The sequence below is a fragment of the Peromyscus maniculatus genome, chromosome 7 (genome assembly GCF_049852395.1).
Source record: "Peromyscus maniculatus bairdii isolate BWxNUB_F1_BW_parent chromosome 7, HU_Pman_BW_mat_3.1, whole genome shotgun sequence".
Taxonomy (NCBI): Eukaryota; Metazoa; Chordata; class Mammalia; order Rodentia; family Cricetidae; genus Peromyscus; species Peromyscus maniculatus.
The window spans coordinates 70,096,711-70,108,855 of record NC_134858.1 but is presented as its reverse complement, the minus strand read 5'-3'; the positions used below and the strand labels follow the sequence as shown (position 1 = coordinate 70,108,855).

General features: G+C 42.8%; 1 pseudogene; it reads left to right on the top strand.

The window, feature by feature from the left end:
- The first annotated feature begins 10,459 nt into the window (after positions 1-10,459).
- Positions 10,460-11,608, top strand: LOC102927588 (GTP-binding nuclear protein Ran-like; annotated as a pseudogene).
- The last annotated feature ends 537 nt before the right edge of the window (positions 11,609-12,145 follow it).

Genomic DNA, 12,145 nt, shown 5'->3' with positions numbered 1-12,145 from the left:
ACCTGTTCACTTACTTACATCTTCTTTAAATTCTCTGGAGTGTTTTGTAGCTTTTAGTTTATTGACCTTTCAAGTCTTTTATCAGATTTATGAAAATATAGTCTCTTAAATTGAGATGCTATTAATAATATAAAATTTGCCATTGTAATCATGCAAATTTAGTGGCTTTTAGATCATTAACAATGTTATAAAGATTTCATCTCTTTTTAACCCCAGAACATTTCCTTTTAGTAGTCAATATTGTCTTTCCTCTCTCTCCAGCCCTCCCATAGCTATTAATCTATTTCTTGTTTCCATGAATTTGCATGTTCTATTTATTTCACATAAATGTAACATACAATATGTAGTTTATTGTGTTATCATGTTTTGATGTGCATGCTGTAGCCTGTATTATTATTTCATTTCTTTTTATGGCTGAATAATTAAGTAGTCTGTTGCATGGAAATACTACATTTTACTTTGAAATTTGTTAGTTGATAAGTATTTGGCTTGTTTTCACTTCCCAGTTATTATAAATAATGCTGCTAGCGTGCTCATGTACAACTTTTTATATAAACATTGCCTTCGTTACTTTTCTGTTGCTGTGATAAGACACTATAACCAAGGCAACTTATAGAAGATAGAGTTTATTGGGGGCTCACAATTCCAGAGGGTTAGAGTCCCTGACCATCATGGCAGGGAGCATGGCAGCAGGCAGGCAGTTATGGTGCTGGAGCAGTAGCTGAGAGCTTTTATCTTGATCCACAAGCATAAGGCAGAGAGAGCTAATGAAGTGGCATGGGCTTTTGAAACCACGTGCCCACCACCTCAGTGATACACCTCCTTCAACAAGGCCACACCTCCTAATCCTTCCCAAATACCAACTAGGTACCAAGAATTGAAATACATGAGACTGTAGGGCCATTCTCATTTAAACCACCACAAACATGTATTGTTGTTGTTGTTTTGAGACAGGATCTCTTTATGTAGCCCTGGTTGTTCCAAAACTCACTATGTTGCCCAGACTGGCCTAGAACTCACACTTCCTGCCTCTGCTTACCTAGTGCTGGAATTAAATACATGTGCCGTCACACTTGGCTCAATATATGAACATATATTTTCAATTCTCTTGGGCAAGTACACCCAAGAGTGGAACAGTTGTATCATGTGGCAAGTCTATTTTTAACTTTCTGAAGAACCAACAAATGGTTTTCTATAGTGACTACATCATTTTCCATTCTCCATACTCTGACTTGATACAAAATCTAAAATTTCTTTGTTTAATCTCTTTAGACAGTTTACAATAATAAAATTACCAATACCTGATTTAAGTCCAGCATCTTGCGTGTTGTTTGCTATCTAATTGGTTCTTTGGTGATTTTGTTGTTGTTACTTGTCATTTTACAGCCTATTAAATTGTTTTCTGAAGTTCAGTTTTGTCTCACTTTTTGTTTATTCTTTTTAATTTTTTTAGTTGTTTTCTGTATCTTAGTTCATCATCTTCATCCATATCATACTGCACTGTGGTATGTGTAACATCGAGCTTCATGGCAGGTACTCCCAATTCTTCCCTCAATCTGTGGGTTTTGTGCCTTTCACCCTTCTATGTGTTGTTAACTCAAACACAGTGTTTCTATTTCGGTTGTGTGTGTGTGTGTGTGTGTGTGTGTGTGTGTGTGTGTGTGTGTGTGTGTATCTGAGCGAGGCCAGAGGTTAACCTCAGCTCTCATTCCTCAGGTACTATCTACCTAGTATTTGTTACTTTTGAAATGACTTCATCGGTTCGTTGATGTGCATGCATGATGATCAGAGGACAGCCTTTAGGTGTTGGTTCTCTGTTCCTACCACATGAGTCCCAGGGGTCAATGTCAGGCTTGATGTCAAGTGCCTTTACCCACAAAGTCATCTCACTGGCTCTATCTTATTTGTTTTGTTTTTTGTTTTGAGTCGGGGTTTTTCATTGCTATGGAACTCACCAAGAAGGCCGGACTGACTGGCCAGTGAGCCTTAGAAATCCACCTGTCTCTGCCTTCCCAGTGGGGGGGCTGCGAGTGCCATCTTGCCTGGCTCTTTTTGTATGGGTTCTAGGGAATCTAGTGAGGTCATCTGCTTGGCAGACAGTGCCTTCACCATCTAGCCATTTGCCAGGTCTGAAGAAGTTTCTTAAACATCTTTGCAGTGTGGGGTTCAGTGGTAATATCTTTTCTTCGGTTATTTCTGGCGAAAAGTCCTTATTTCTTCTCCTCACAGAAAAGCAGCTCCACGAGATATAAAATTCTACCTCTCCAAAGCTTTCCTTCCAGTACTCTGCAGCTTTCTTTCCACTGTTCATAGCTCGTGTCGTTGCTGTGAGTTGTCTAATTCTGATCTGCATTTCTCTGTTTATAACATTTCTTCTAGCTGGCTGCCTTTGTCTTTTATTTTTAGCAGTTTGGATATGATGCTTCCAGGTGGTTTTATTTTTGTGACTCCTATTGATCCTGCCTGAGATTCCCCGATGGCTCTTGTCGGTTCCTTTTCATTGCTCTAGTGAGTGCCTGAGACACTCAGCTTGTGAAAGGGAAAGGCTTGTCAGCTCCCAGATCTGGAGGATTTAGGTCATGTTTGGTGGGCCCCATTGCTTTCAGATGGTTATGTATGTAGCACATCATGGCGGAGACCGTGGTGGAACAGAGCTGCACTCCTCATGGCTGGGACACCAAAGAAGAGACTAAGAGCCTGGGAGTTGGGGTCCTGTTCTCCCTCTTAATGATGATAAACCTCAGTGACAAAAAGACTTAGTACTAGGCCCACCTCACCTTCTTCTGCCTGCTTCCCTATGGCACCAACCAGGAAAGTCTTGAACATGTGGCCAGCCATTGGGGACAAATTACAGCAGCTAGCCATTACAGAGTCATATCCCCTCCTCTCCTCTCTCCTCCTCTTTTCCATCCTTGGACTCTGGAACCTGGACCAGTCAAACTCTCAAAGCTGAAAGACTATAGGAATAGCAGGGCTGAGTTCCACCAATCAAAATGAATCCTACTGATGTCATACCATAGAGCTGCCCTGTCAACCCTTCTCCATGCAGGGTCAAACCTCCCCCATCCATCTGCCCTCATGTGAATGACAGGAACTGAAAAAAGAGAGCAGACTTGGGTGAATCCATTCACCTTTTACAACTCCAGGCCACCACATTACCATCTCCACAACTGGCTGCGGGCCAGAACCTTTTGCTGCCAGTCTGAGCTTTTATTCTGTTTAGTGCTCGTCCGCGTGGGTGACAGAGTTGAGAGTCATCCCCAGTGTGTGAGCCAGCATCGTGGTCGTCTTCCCCGCCGGTGGCTCCAACCTGCAAAGGAACCAGCACAGAGCCTCTTCCCAGAGCTGGTTGCTTTTACCGGCACATCCTTTATGGCTAACCTCGTGGATCCTCCAGGTCTTCCATGGCACATAACCGTGAGGTGGGTTGTGACTGGTTTGTCTGATGCTGTCTTACAGTGTCTCTTTCTGGAGCTGTCTTCCCTGGGCAGTAGAGTCGGTCAGCTCTGCACAGACCGCCCTGGCTCTTTCAGTACCGCTGGGTGAGCTGTGCTTGGTACTTTCTTCTTCTCGGGTCCTCCTGTCCCCAACCTGGTTACCCCCTGACCTTCAGTGGACTCCTCCCTGAAGTACTTATCTCAGTGCTTCTGGGAAGTGTTGGATCATATCCTGTGTTATAAAGGAAAGCTGCATTTTCTTAAAGCAGTTGAGAGTTGTAGCTCTCAATAGGGAGGGTTTGACTACTTCAGCAGACTCCTATGTTTTAGGTAAATCTCAGAATTCAAGATTCCCATTGGTATCAACCCAGATATTCCAAGTGTCACAGTCCAATTCAGTACACATAGGGACTCAGCTGTAGTCGATTACAGGGTTTTTTTTTTTTTTGTTTGGAAACTGTTGTCTTTGGAGAGACTTGTCAGCTAAGTTTGGGGCTTAGTTGTAAGTTTCCTCTGTCCTCCTGCCATTGGAAACAGAGCCACTTCGTATGCTGCTAAGAGGGCCCTGAGGCTTCCCCCCATCTTTTAATTGCTTGTTAGTTGCTCTCAGTTTTCATCCTCGCCCACAGCACCAATCCAGGTTAGCATTAGCAACAGAAACTCATGAACTGCCACACACATCAGTCTAGCTGTGATATTTATTTTCATTGACATGTCTTCTCTGTTGACAGCTGGTAGGTTTCATGGTTGCAAAGCTGGATGCTTCCCTCACTGACAGATATAGTGGCTTTTCTATCAAAGCTATGGTGAATGATGTGGCTCCAAATCCCATCATCTTACCTATTTTCTTAGATGTCATCAATGCCAACCCTGGCTGGGCTTCCTTGTTTTCCCTTGTTCAGTATGATCATATGGAACATATTCTGCTATCATTCATCCCAGCCTTTAGCCAACATAGCCTCAGTGCCGTTAGTATCCCAGTTAACTAAGCTTTGAATGAGCATCGCAAACACTTCTCCCTAACATTTTCATCCAGTTGACAGTTAACTCAAGGTTTTGTTTTATAGTAAATCAATTTATTTTTCTTTAACAAAATGTCTTAAACTGTAGTTTATAAACAATAGAAATGCCGCATCACTCCCGTTTCTGGGGGCTGGAATCTAGGTCCAGACAAATCCAGTGTCTCACTAAGACGGTTTCAGAGATGGTGCTTTACATGTGCTCTCGACCCATTTTGTAGGAATTCCCACACCATGAGAACAGACCCTTCCCACCTAGTCATCTCACAGGGCCCTCAGCACCACTGCAGTGGGATTAGCTTTCAACATGTAATTTTGAGAGGACACAACTACTTAGACTAGAGCATAAAAATAACATACAAATTTACCATTTTAAAGTAATTAACTATTTTATAGTAATCAATAGCATTAAGTATATTCACAGTAGTGTGTAATCATCACACTGTCTGCTTCCATAATTTTCAAGTTACCTTGGAAATCAACTCCATGCCCACCGAGGAGTTTCTTCTTAGCATCTCTTTTCCTCATTTGACAGCTACAAATCTGCCCATTATTTCTACGTCTTTGCTTGTCCTAGATATTTCAAATAAATGAGATCCTGGGAAATTTGGCTTTTTGTGTCTGTTGTATTTCACTTAGCATAATGTCTCTAAGGTTCATCCACATTGTACCATGTTATCGATCAGTATTCCATTCCCATTTTACGACTGAGTACTATTTGTTTGTATGGATCTACCACATTTTATTTCTAGGCTCATCAGTTGATGGACGGCTCAGTTTCCATCTCTCGGCTGTTGTGAACAGTGTTGCGGTAAACAGGTATGGACAAGTTTTTGTTTGAACATCTATTTTCGGTTCTTCTAGGCGTGTACCTAGGAGTAGAATCGCCGAGTCAGACCTGGTTATAGCCCATGTTTAGCCTTTGGAAGAACTGATAAAAACAGCAAGTGTTTTGAGACTGGGTTCCCCTCTCTCTGTTGTTTCCTCCCCCCACCCCACCCCCATCATGGTTGGATAACTTTAAAATTTCTTCACTACCACTAAGTTTTGCTCATTCATTGCTTTTCCAAAACCTTCTAAAATAAAACCTACGTCAGTGTTCTTGGTGAGAATCTATCCCAGTCTTTCTTTTAACTCCATCATAATGTCTTCTCCCAGTGTAGCTGCTTCCATATTTCCATCCAGATTTCACCCATACATCTTTTTCCAAGCCTCCAGATAAACAAGTTCACTCATAATTACCTGAACACACCGTTTTTCCAGTTCTTCTGGTTTTCCTGAGATGTTTCTTCATTCAGCCCTTAACCAAGGATAGATTATAAAGTGTCCGTGACTTAATTACTTTACACAAAGCCATTTTCTCTCCAGTTTAGATCACCTTTGAATGTCAGAGTATTTTGATATGGTTAGAATTTTATAGATCCAGTTAGAGAATGTCATAAAAATTCTGGAAAAGAAAGTTTCAGAACATATTATACATTTTAAAATTACTTTTTAAAATGTTGTGTATGTATGGGTATTTTACCTGCATGATTTAAGTGTACCCCTTGTATGCAGTACCTAAAGAGACCAGAAGAGGTCATCAGATCCCCTGATGCTGGAGTTACAGTTGTGCGCTATCATGCAGGTGCTGGGGATTGAACTGGGTCCTCTGGGGGCTGAAGAGTTGGCTCAGCGGTTGTTGCTCATCATACAGGGAGGACTCAGGTCCAGTTCCCGGAACTCACACGTTTCACAGCCGTATGTGATGCACATACATACATTCAGCAAAATACACGTTAAAAATAATAATAATAATAAAATGAACTGGGTCCTCTGACAGAGCGGCCGTGCCGTTAACCAGAGCCATCTCTTCAGCCCCAGATCGTACAGTTTTAAAGAGAACAACGTCTCTTGGGAATGGAAATCATTTTATGTGAGAGTGTAAGGAAGACAGCCCTATCAAATTATGGTAGTAGTTAAAATAGTATGATGTGTCGCCTTTCGGGTGTGATCCCATGAAAAGAAAGTGATTTCTGAAAATACAAGTTATCTCTGAGAATTTTTTGTCTCTAAAGAGCAAAGATATTGTGTAAGACTAGAACCTCTGAAGAGACCATAAGCTCTCTTGTTCTCTAAATTTATCAATGGTAATGTCAGTCAGTCATTTACTTTAAACACACCAAAATGAGTTACAGTAAAGAGAAAGACTATTGGGAAAAGAATACAGTTCAGTGTATGTAAATGATTCTTAGAAACATTAAATTGGTTAAAGCCATGCAGTAATTAAGTAAATAAATTAAAATGTAAAAAGTAAAGCTAAGAGGGTCTTTATGCTACCTGAATAGATTAATAAATTATTTTGTGGCAAGTTGGCTACCCACACTACCATTTTTTTTTCTTTATTTGTATTTTTAATTGACAAGCACACACACATACATAAAGTTTTTGAAACAGATACTATGTAGTCCTGGCAGGCCTGGAATTTGTTGTGTTGACTAGATTGGTCTGGAATGCACACGGATGCTGGAATTAAAGGCATGTACCACCACACTTTGTGAATAAGCAAAGTTTCTGTGGATTTATGTTTTGGCAAATATGGACGAATATCTTAATCAAGCTAATTAACAATGCATTACCTCATACACTTATCTGTAGAGAGTGCTTAAAGTCTTTTCTGATAGCAATTTAAAAGAATGTGGTATACTGTTATTAACTGTTGTCAACATGATATACAGTAGGTTTCTAGAATTTCCTTCCTGTATAACTGAAATATTTTATCTCCTTTGTCAACATCTTCCAATCCCCCAAATCTTTTATCTTAGAGCAAAAATCCCTTCTCGATGTGGCTGCTGTGGGTGTGGATGAGTTTTTATTTCTCACAGTGCCTTGGACAGCTCTGCCCTCTGTGGGGGTCACAGAATTTTTGACTTATTGACATGAGATCTCAGATGATACCTCCTTAGAACAAAAGACTCACTTCAGAGATGGACTATGCAAACTAATGATCCTTTTGTACCACCTCCCTCCAAGAGGTTGCTGACCTAAGCGTGAAGAGGCAGGACTACTGGAGAGAAAGAGGACTGTCTTTCAGCATGTTGTATACATCGTCAGGCCGTGATTGGTGGATGGTGCTGTGCCCCTTTTAACTAGAACACTAGGTTTGGTAACGAAGGATGGGAATCACAGTGTACCTGCTTAGCATAACTCAGTGTGTCTTATGCAGTGGCAGAAATCCCTGACAAGAGAAACTTAAGGAAGGAGGGGCTTGTTTTGGCTCACGGTTTGAGGGGAAGAAGGCGTGGGGCAGAAACTTGAAGTCAGTCAGGAAGCACTAAGCTTGGAGTCTAGTGCTCTGGTGCTGGGCTCTGCTCTCCTGCTCTCCGTTTTATTCAGGCTGGGACCCCCGCCTGTGGAGGATGTTGTCCGCGGTTAAGATGATGGGGCTTCCCACCTTAATTAACCTAATCCAAACAACCTCTCAAAGGCATTCCCAGAGACTAACCTAATCTAGATAACCCCTCACAGATGTTCTCAGAATTTTGTCTCCCAGATATTTCTAGATCCTGTCAGCTTGACACTATTAACCGTCACACCCCAAGTGAATCACTTGGAGAAAGCATTCCAGTTTTGTAGTTTTTACGGTCTGTGGGTTGAAAGGCCTATACTTCCAGGGAATGAGTCCCTTTTAAAAAGGAAGGTAGATGCCCTCTAAACTTTCTTTTTTTTTTTTTTTTTCTTTTTTTCTTTTTCGAGACAGGGTTTCTCTGTGTAGCTTTGCACCTTTCCTGGAACTCACTTGGTAGCCCAGGCTGGCCTCGAACTCACAGAGATCCACCTGGCTCTGCCTCCCGAGTGCTGGGATTAAAGGCGTGCGCCACCACCGCCCAGCACCCTCTAAACTTAAGACTATAGCTGCTTTTTGCTCACGCAGACACTCTCTCCCTCTATAGCAGCTGGCAGATAAAAAGAGCAATGAGCGAAAGAACACACTGGGAGGGATCATTGACCTTGATCATCATGAAGAGGTAGGATACTGATACACACAGGGGCATGAAGAAATGGGATTGGTATTCAGGGAACCTACTGGACATTTCTTAATATTCCTATGCCCGGTTTTAACAGTATGTAGACAAACATGGCAGACACAGACTGGAGGGCCTCAGCCTCCTGAGCACTGGAGACCTGAGATATTCCATCAGATAAACCTAAGCCACAGAGAATGCTTGTCAGGAGGAAGATAATTTTAGAACGAGTGGTAGGAGAAAATGCATTTCCTCTCGGGATGCCACCAAGTGGCTGAGGTTGGCTCAGAGCTGCATTCAGCTTCAGAAAATTACATCGGGCTGTTAGCTGCCTCACCCAGAAATGCCTGGAAGGTGTATCCAGGCTCCTGCCCATCCCTGGCCCACACCCTGTGGTGGCACACAGTTCATAGCTCACAGATAGGTGGGTCCAAAGCCCTCTGCATCAAGAGTATAATTCCAGCCGGGCGGTGGTGGCGCACGCCTTTAATCCCAGCACTTGGGAGGCAGAGGCAGGCGGATCTCTGTGAGTTCGAGGCCAGCCTGGGCTACCAAGTGAGTTCCAGGAAAGGCGCAAAGCTACACAGAGAAACCCTGTCTCAAAAAACCAAAAAAAAAAAAAAAAGAGTATAATTCCAAGGCTCAGGCATGCTTAAGAGCTTCCTATAGAATAAGGCAGTGGCTAGATTTCAGCTTTTAGACATTTCTTGTTTGACATTTCTTTGTTTAGCCTCTTCTACATTGCTGTCCTGCCTACTGTCCCCCATCCTGATCACTTTCTCCTAAGAACACTCCAACACATCATTTGTAGGAGAATCCTGTGTCAGGCCCTGCTTCTGGGTCCATTTTCGTTTACAAAAAAGGACCTGCTTGGGAACAATGTGTACTTGCTGGCATGCAGCTAAGAATAAACCTTTTTCAAGGAGAGGGGAGGCCTTTCCCCTGACCTACAGGAGACTGACCCCTAGGTCCTTGGGGTGTTCCTGACTCTTAGATGGGCCTTCACTTCCCCCTCACCTACAGGAGACTGACCCCTAGGCCCTTGGCTGTCCTGTCTGTTAAATGGGCCTTCACTTGCCTTGGTGCTTTCGTTACCAGGTGGTAGGAAAATGAAGTGATTTATGATGTTTGGTGTTTGGGCCATGGGGTGGTCGGGGAAATGAAATGGTTTATAGTGGGGGTTTGGGCCGTGTGGTAGTCGGGAAAATGAAATGGTTTATAATTGGGGTTTGGGCCGTGTACTGTCAGTATTGCCTGCAAGAAGGACTTGAGAAAAACTATTAGCCATTTTGTATGTGATCAAACCATATAAAAAACTCTAGACATAGGCGATTGAGATGGCTCAGCATCAGCTAAGAGTGTTTATCACTAGCTTATGAGGTCTTTCATAATTTTCATCTGAGTTTTTCATCAACCTAGTTAATCCCATCACCTCATTTGTTAGTTTATCTTGCCCCAAGTGTCAGGGGCAAGTGCTTGAGAGTAGCTTGGAAGGAACACCATGGTAACCTTTGGGTATGACCCAAATGCTCAGAGGAAATATAAATTGGAATTTGAATACTAGAAAATTCAAACCATGTGTTCTAGTCTGGTAAGGTGTAGCTTAAGAACTAGGAAAATGGATAGGGACTGAGAGGATGGCGCTATTGGTGAGATGTTAGCCTTTCAAGCAAGAGGACCTGAGTGTGATTCCTAGAATCCAAGTTTTGTTTTGTTTGTTTAAAAGCATGTCATTGTAGTCCCAAGACTACTGAGGCAGAGCCAGGAAGTCCCTGGGGCTCTCTGGTCAGCCAGTCTGCCCTAACTGATAAACTCTAGGCCAAGAGAGACCCTGTCTCAAAGAAGGTGGATTTTATTCCCAAGGATGGTACCTAAGATGTCCTCTGGCTGTCATAGGCATCATACACATTTGCACATGAACACACATGAACAGACACATAGACACATATATATTGTATATGTACATATATACATACATGTATATATACATACACACACACACACATATAAACTTTGGAGAAATGTATATTCCCACCTGGAAAGTATAAATGTAGACACCGAGAAGCTGAGATAGGCTGGGGAGGTGGCACAGGAGATAAAGTACTGGCCTTGCAAGTGTGAGGACCTAAGTTCAAATCCCCAGAATCCATGTGTAATAGTCAGAGCTCTCTAAGGAACAGAAAGGATAGAATGAACATATATCTATATATTAAAAAGGGACTTACGAGTCAGACAGGCACCAAGGCTCTTCTTGAAGGATCGCCGCGATGGCCGCCCAGGCAGAGCTGCAGGTCCAGTTGAAGCTTGTCTTGGTGGGTGACAGTGGCACCGGAAGACAACGTTCACGTTCGAGAAGTGCCACTTAAAGGGCAAGTTCGAGAAGTCTGTAGCCACCCTGGGCGTGGAGATGCACCTGCTCGTCTTCCATACCAACAGAGGACCCATCAAGGTCAACGTGTGGGACACAGTTGGCCAGAAGTTCGGGAGCCTGCGCGATGACTACTACATCCAAGACCGTGTGCCATTCTAATGCTTGATGGAGCATCAAGAGTCACCTACAAGAATGTATCTAACTGGCCTAGAGATCTGGCCCGTGTGTGTGAAAACATCCCCATTGTATTGTGTGGCAATAAAGTGGATATTAAGGATAGAAAAGTGAAGGCAAAAATCTATTGTCTTTCACCGAAAGAAGAACCTTCAGTACTGATATTTTTGTCAAAAGTAACTATACTTTGAAAAGCCTCTCCTCTGACTCACCAGAGAGCTCATGTGAGACCCTAATTTGGAGTTTGATGCCATGCCTGTTCTTGCCCCGCCTGAGGTGGTCACGGACCCAGCTTTGGCAGCACAGTATGAGCGTGATTTAGAGGTTCCGGATGAGGAGGATGACCTGTGAGATGACCTGTGAGAACGTAATGCTGGAGCCCTGAGTCAGAAGTCTAGTTTTATAGGCCACTGTCCTGTGACGTCAGCGGTACAGCCTGTGAGCCACCTTATTTAGTTAAGCAGATCGTGTACTTCATTGGGATGCTAAAGGAGATGAACGGGCTTCTGACTGAATGTGGCGGTTAAAACATAACCTTTTTTTTTTTTTTTTTTGGACTTGCATATTCAACTGTTTGGAACACAGTTGTTTCCTTTCTGAATTTCAAAAATAAGAATTCTATAGCACATGACAATATTCAGTGGTGAAATCTTGTTTGTTACTGTCATTCCCGTTCTTTTTGTTTAGAATTAGAATAAAGTTGTATTTCAAATAATCTTAAAAAAAAAAAAAAAAAAAAAAGGATTTACTAGAGTGGCTTACAGGCCACGGTTCAAGTAGTCCAACAACGACTGTCTCCTAATGGGAAAGAGTCCAGGAGACTGGATTTCACATCAGTTCCATCTGGTGCTGGAGTCCCAGGGAGGTCCTAGGGCTGTGGTTCTCAACCTTCCTAATGCTGCACTCGACCCTTTACTACAGTTCATCATGTTGTGGTGACCCCCAACCAGAAAACTATTTGTTGCTACCCTGTAACTGTAATTTTGCTGTTATGAATTGTAGTGTAAATATCTGATATATAGGCCATCTGGTAGGTGACCCTTGTGAAGGGGTCATGATCCACAGATTGGGAACCGCGGTCTGAGAGAGTTGGCAGTTTTTAGTCTGGTTTGGAGTCCTGAGGAAGCAGGGCTCACACTG